The following is a 7365-nucleotide window of genomic DNA, read 5'->3' on the forward strand; positions in this document are numbered from 1 at the left end:
TTCCTTCAAAAGTAACAAACATTCTTCATTAAATGAGTTTAATGACTACTGTCATATAATATGTAGGCTAGTCATGGGACACACAAGAACCATTGTTATTTAAGGTTATTGGTGTGCCTCCAAAATATTTTGATTTTGCTTAACTATATTAAGCACACCAATCGTTTTACTGCAAAAGACATTTATTCACCAACGAGAGTCATTTGGATTATTTTGATGATGGATGTACTGTATGTTGGTGTTGACTGATGTATGTGCTTTGCGGAGCATTTGCATATTGGGTCCAATATACTGTACGTAGTGATGTTTTTTTAATGAATTTTATTGTTTAATTGTAAAACTTAAATAATAAATGATTCCTGGAAGTTGCTATTCAATCTCAAATGAAATAATTGATAACTTAATAAGTTATTTTAGAATGAACTAAAGGAAAGTCTAATGTTGTTTTTTCCAACCCAGTCTCAAGGCAGTTCAGTGCATAGACATGACATTTTTAACCGATTTATACAAGTTCATGGACATGAATTTCACACAACTTTTAATACACAGACCTCATATATATATTAATAACCTGATATCAAAAGAAATCTGTAGTGAGGTAGGCGGGACGAGAGCCGGGATGTGGTCTTGTATCACGGAGGAGATTGGGAGCATAAGAGGACGAATGACCGGACCTTCAGTGAGAGAGTACCAGGCCTGGATTTTATGTTGTGGTTTGTGTGTGGTTATTTACGTTTGATTTTATTAATTAAAAGTTATTTTAAGTTCGCCAGTTCCCGTCTCCTTCCTTCCCTTTTGTTGAACCTTGTTACAGTGGTGCCGAAACCCGGGAGGAAGGAGAGACATGCTGTCGAAGAGTCCTCGCCGCCGAGTGGCCTCGCGGTGCCGGAGAGTTCGGCAGCAGCTGCCCAAAGCGGTGGTTATGGAGCACTGGAGACCTCGCCGCTGAGCACCTGGGTCATGGCGGGATGGCCACCGTCCGCCTAAGGCCCAAGAGGGGATGAGCGGGGGGCGGCAGAGCCGAGAGGGGCCACCGCCTGCCACGGGCCGGAGCCTGGGTACGTCCGCCCGAGGGGGAGGAGCAGGGGGCGGAATAGCCGAGAGCGGCAACGGCCTGACAGAGGCCAGAGCCTGCATTCGTCTGCCCAAATGGGAGGAGCAGGGGGCGGGGGACCTGATACTGTGTCCCTACAGAGGAGCCCCCGCCGGCCGCCAGCGGTTGCGGGGTCTAGCGCTCAGGGCCACTGCAAGGCACCGCGAAGGAGAGTACCTCGGCTGGTTGAGGACCGAGAGGCAGCATGTCGGGGAACCGGACTAAAAATTGTTTTCCTCTCTCCCCTCTCACTCCAAGTGCTCCCGTCTCTGTTCTCTCGTCTCGTCGGAGCATACCCCCAGGGGATAGTCCGCCGAGGCTGGGCGACCCCCCCACCCCCGAGGGAAGGGGCGATGGGGGTACAGTATGTAGTAAGGTAGGCGGGGACAAGAGCCGGGATGCGAGGCCTGTATCACAGAGGAGATTGGGAGCATAAGAGGACAAACGACCTGACCTTCAGTGAGAGAGGACCAGGCCTGGATTTTATGTTGTGGTTTGTGTATGGTTTTTTACGTTTGATTTTATTAATTAAAAGTTATTTTATGTTCGCTGGTTCCCGTCTCCTTCCTTTCATTTATGGATCTTGTTACAATGTCTTACATATTTTAGGTGGTGGTTAACCAACACCTAATGTCAGAATCATATGCATCAAAAGCACAAAAATGTGGGTGGATCCCCCAGAAAGTTAAGAAAAAAAGTGTAGAAACGATTCTACTTTACCAGCGGTGAAAAAAAAGTGAGGAAGTGAGGAAGACGCGTGACAAGTAGTTTTCCACTATCAATGCAAGTTCACATCACGTCAGATGGTACAGGCATTTATTTTCTACAAGATGAAGAAAAATATTTGAAAAATGACAGGTGTCTAATAATAAAGTGTATGGTAAGAATGGGGTAGTACGGAGATCTTTATTGTCGTTGTACGGAGATCTCAATTCGTTGGTATCCTTTAAATTGTTTTTATAAATATGCTGCAAAAACATAAAAACTACTGTCTGTATTTAACAAAGAGACACAGTGCAAATCGGCATAAAAAACGTGGACACAGCTGTTTTTGAGACTGACTTTATTGCATGTGCATTTGTGGGAGTTCCCCTTCAAACGCAAACTTTCTGGGAGGAGAGTATTTAAAAGTATCACGTGACTTGATCCACTAGGGTTTGCGTTCGTCATTGTACTAGTATTTGCGGCTTTATTTAACATTTGTGCGGCTTTATTTAAAATTTGTGCTGCATTTTATGGTCATGCATAGGACCTACGCCGTAGCTCTGTGTAACCTGATGTGAACCTCTCCAAAAATGTAACAACGCGTCAACTCAATGTGGACCCTACACTAACCACAAGCGCTGTGATTGGTCTGTGTGAACCCCTCCCTAAGGTCAAAAACCTCATGTTCACTGAAATTAATTTCTGAATAAATCTTAAGTCAATTATTTGTTCTTCTGTATTTAACATCTCAAACTGCAACAAAAGTGATTTTTACTTGTCGCTTTCACACTTCCGTGGACACTGATGTGTTCATTGCCGGTCGACACGGGCACTGATGCACAAAACAAAATGAAAACCTGCGGGTAGCCTACGGCATAGAGGCTACGGCATCCTACGAATGACCATACCTTACCCTTTAGTAGATTGCGTTGGTCATGATAGCAACGTGATATTGGCTCTGTTTGTAAATCACAGGCAGATATTTCCAATCCCATCTGTGCTTTTCTAAAAGTGCGCTCCCGCGTCATTTTGCCCTGTTTAGTAAATATAGTCCAAAGTTGAAACACTGTGAACATCCGATTTGGTTTAATCATAAATGAATATAATCTTATATATGTTGCTTGTAAGCCATATTAATTTGATTTATTTGTAAATGAAGATGTCTCGCAGTACACAGATGGCTGTGTATTATTAGTTTTAGCGCCCTCATAATGCTAAATGTGTTGTGACTGGTTGTCAGGGTGTTGCTATGCACTAGCTACTATAAGAAGTTCAAAATAATTATGTATGAGTTCTCTCTCTCTCTGTTTCTTTGTGTCTCTGTTGACGCTCAGTGTGGGGGAAGGTTGTGTGACGCTTAAAGGGAGTTTGAGAACAACACTGACTGCTGACCTATACACACACACACACACACACACACACTTCTCTATCTCAATGTATTACCATTCTTACAGCGACTCAATGAACCATCTTTAATGACACACTTGCAACATGCAGATATCAGAATGAAATATACAATATCTCTGGAGTAGTGATGAAATGATTCTGTATTTCTGCTGTTTGTGGGCAGCACTGTACTGATATTTCACAAGCATTCTAGTTCGAGTTTGTCCTAAAATGCCCAACCCTAGTATTACACGTTTTTGTAGATCATTCCAGCCTGGGGTTTGCCATCTATTTCCATCTAGTTTTTACAGCTACATGTTTTAACGTCTACATGTTTTACAAGATTAAGATTAACGTTTTTAAGTCTGGAACATTTAAATCAGAAGCAGCGACACAGCATCACTGATGTTTTCATAATATTTGCATCCTTGAATAACACTTTTATTCTTTCAATTTTTTTATTGAATTGTCAATGCACTCTTCTCGCATGGCCTGGCCGTAATAAACTGCAGAATGTTGTGTTATTCGCTCATTCTTGTGCACGAGCATCATTTAAGCGTATTAGCTGCTTAACACAACAGCTTGAATGAAGTGTGACGAAAGCTCCACCTCAGATCGCCACGCTGACCTGCCCAAAGCACGCTGCCGCTGAGCTCCTGCATCTTCAGAAGAGCTGATCATTGAAGGACAAAGGCCTCTCCTATGGTGACTCATGACAAGCGCACGACAAACAACACAAAAAACACGTTGTACTCAAAACTAAGGGCGGAGACTTGAGCTCATAATTGCTTTGTGTTTATTTACTGTATGTTTGCATTGTTTACATGAGAAGGTATTTGTAATGACACATTATGTGAATAAAGATGATTAGACACTTGGTGATGCAACTGAAATGAAAGCACAATTTGCCATTTTTAGTCTCAAAAGTTCACACGGACATAAATATTCTGTCATCATCACATGTGTAGCGCCGTACTTTGTGTGAATGGTTATTCACTGGAACAGCTTTGAGATGTGCACATACCTGTATGGTGCTAAACAGAGATAAAGATCTCAACGTGACATTTTCTGATCCAGGCTGGGATCAGACCCGAAACAATTAACAGGTCAGAGAAGAGACTTCTCTGTTAAATGAAGAAACTCGATGTTTTCTGAAAACGTAATATATATTGGTCAGCTGCTTTGCCTTAAAGCAGAAGGGATGTACACACGTTCTGTGTCGATTTATCTAAGTACCAACTTTGTTTCAGATGTTGCTACTAAAACGGCTCACACATGAAATCCATGAGAACTGTTTGAGTTTGGAAGGAGAACATTTTAAGAATACTATAAATCTGATTGTCTGACACTGAATGTTTGTCCACCATGAAAAAAGATCTGCGTCATGGTTTAATGGTTTAATCATTTGTCAGTGTATCACATTCAGAAGACCTTCATTGCTTTAAAAATATTCTCTCTTCTTCATGTCTGATTACAGATCGGATGATTACAGACATGAGGAATTGGTTTATTGGCATCATCACTTTCAATTAGTGAATGCAGAAGAAAACAATGTAAAACACTTAAACACCATTAGTGATTACAACATGCCCAAAGAAGTTTGACCAGCCTGCAACTATTCTTGAATTACCGGCTTTCTGCAGAGTAAACACACAAATGCATGCGTGTGTGCGCCGTGGACAGAGCCCTCCCCCTCCCTCCACAGGGCCGTCGCCGTGGCAGCCCGATTATGTAAGTTGTTATCCAATCTGAACACGTCTGCATGGCTGTGTCCCGTGCAACCGCTGTTTGTTTGCATAGCAGATAGTCCTGGCGCAGTTTAAGAGCCGAGGACAAAAGCAGACACGCACAAACCCATAGCCACATTTACGTAACGTTTCTCACGACAGGCCTTCATGAGCACTGCTATACACAGCTAATGTGTTTTATCATCACAGCATTCAAGACAATAAGAGAAGCAACACATTAGAGCGATGTAACGCTGCATGTCTCTACATAAACACTAATCTATGACGGTTTACTACGGTTATAATGTAATTGATAAACCTGACATTACTGTAAACAGCTTGTGTTAGATGGTGGCAATATTAGTGATGTTTGTTAATACAAATATTATTAAAGACTCACTGAAGGGCCTTGAAACGTTCAGATTTGTTCGTTAATGTCATTTGCCGTGAAACAAGAAGTTAAAGGGAAAGTTCACACAAAATTCTAAATTGTGTCATTTTTTTACTCACCCATTAAATAAATCCCTAGACTGACATTCAATGAAGGGACTGGTGCCACAGCTGTGAACAGAATATGATACAGTAGTGACTTGAGTGGCTCATTTGGCCTACATGCAGCTACCTAAAACAGGCTAGCAACCACACAGAAAACCACAGCAACCATAGCAACATGCTTAAAACATTCAGAACACCACGGCAATCAGAAAACACAGCAACACCCTGGCAACCGCTCACTGTACCTGTGTACCTGTCTGCAGTGGTGTTTGTGAAGCACGCTGAGCTGATACAGAGACATTGAGAGCGTTCAGTAAGCGCTGGGAGTTCAGCCAGAGAGATTAGTGTGACTTCGGCTGAGAGACAACGTGAGCTAGAAGAGGAAAGTGTTTCTGTTGAGCGGTGAGAGGGAACGCAATGTGCTGTTTACTCAGGGAATGACTTACAATAGTGCTTACTTCTGTCAGGCCTGAGGGACCCATACACACTAAAACACACACAAACACACACAAGAAGAATTGAAGTGGACACAGGTTGAGCACAGAGTGCGTAGTGTACAGAAAGCGAGGATATTTTAACAAACTGTGAGTTCATGAAAGTGTGCATGTGTGTGAACTTGGTTTTTATGTTAGTGGGGACCTAAACCTAAATGCACACCAACTCGTGTGGACCCGTGTCAATGTGGGGACCAGAATTGAGGTCCCAACGGGCACAAAAGCTTATAAATTGTACAGAACGATAATAACGCTTGGTTTTTATGGGCGTACCACATAGAAGACTTGGAAGTAAACACCCACTGCTATGATTGGATAGCAGTTTGCGTAGTAAACTTAAGTTGGAGCCTTCTGTGAATTTGCTTAGACACGTAACAGACTTATTTCCCAGATGTGATGGCAAGGCTTTGCCTATAGTTTGGGATAGCCTATAGTTGTATGGTGTTTTATGATATATGACTGTACCTATCAGCATTTGAGACTCGTGATTGCAAACCGGATAGAAGATCACTGCGATCGCGGGTCTCAAATGTTACGAGAGTTTCCAAATAAACGTGAGACTCCCGGCCAAAACGGCAGTGTTGCGAGATACAAATATTACCCAGCACCCGAAATAATAACAAAACACTTCAACACGGCCTCCATTATTCGCAAACGGTGGATCTAAAAACGATTCCCAGGACTAATATTATCACAAGCGGAGCTAGAGAAGTAGTCACTGATTTTTTCCTGTGGAAAGAATCTATGACCTGGCATTTGCTGAGCCTGGTGTCAATAACAGTCGATATTTCACTAACAAGGGTGTTTTCAGATCTGACACTTACAGGATGTTCGCTTGAATACGACTACTTCTAATAAACGCTTGGGATAAAATGTAGGTCTTAATTCATGACACCTTTAAAATGTTACCTTTTGTCGCTGGGTTGGTACCCCATCCTCAGCCTTTCTGGTACAATAATGTATTGTTGCTAGGGTTTCATGGATGGTTGGACTTGGCCATATTTTATTGTTGTGAATCACAAATCTAAAATGAAATGATGAAGTAACAGCACATATCTATGGGTTTATAGGCTAAAACAAACCCTTAACTCTGAGCAAGCATGCAAGCCTGCTGAAGTGTTTACGAATTGTTAAAAAAGTGTTACTAGAGATCTGACCACAGATCTATCTCAGCATCCAGCAGCTATTCTGGTTTTAAGTTGTGTTTTCCCAGACAGTGTCTTGAAGCGGAGGTAGTGAAATGTCTCTTCATCACTCTGTCAGATTACTCACTGCTGATTTCCATATCAATATTTGATTGACACTAAATGATTTGGACTCAACGGGGTGCGTGACAGAGTGGCGCCCGAGGAGTCCTTTTCATTTCATTTGTGCGGCTGTGTGAGAACGTGAGGGCTGGACTGTATAAGGGTTCTTAGTTGATGAATATTGATGTGCTTTGCCGTCATTTAATTCATATTAAACA

This window comes from Barbatula barbatula, assembly GCF_947034865.1.
Source record: "Barbatula barbatula genome assembly, chromosome: 21".
NCBI lineage: Eukaryota > Metazoa > Chordata > Actinopteri > Cypriniformes > Nemacheilidae > Barbatula > Barbatula barbatula.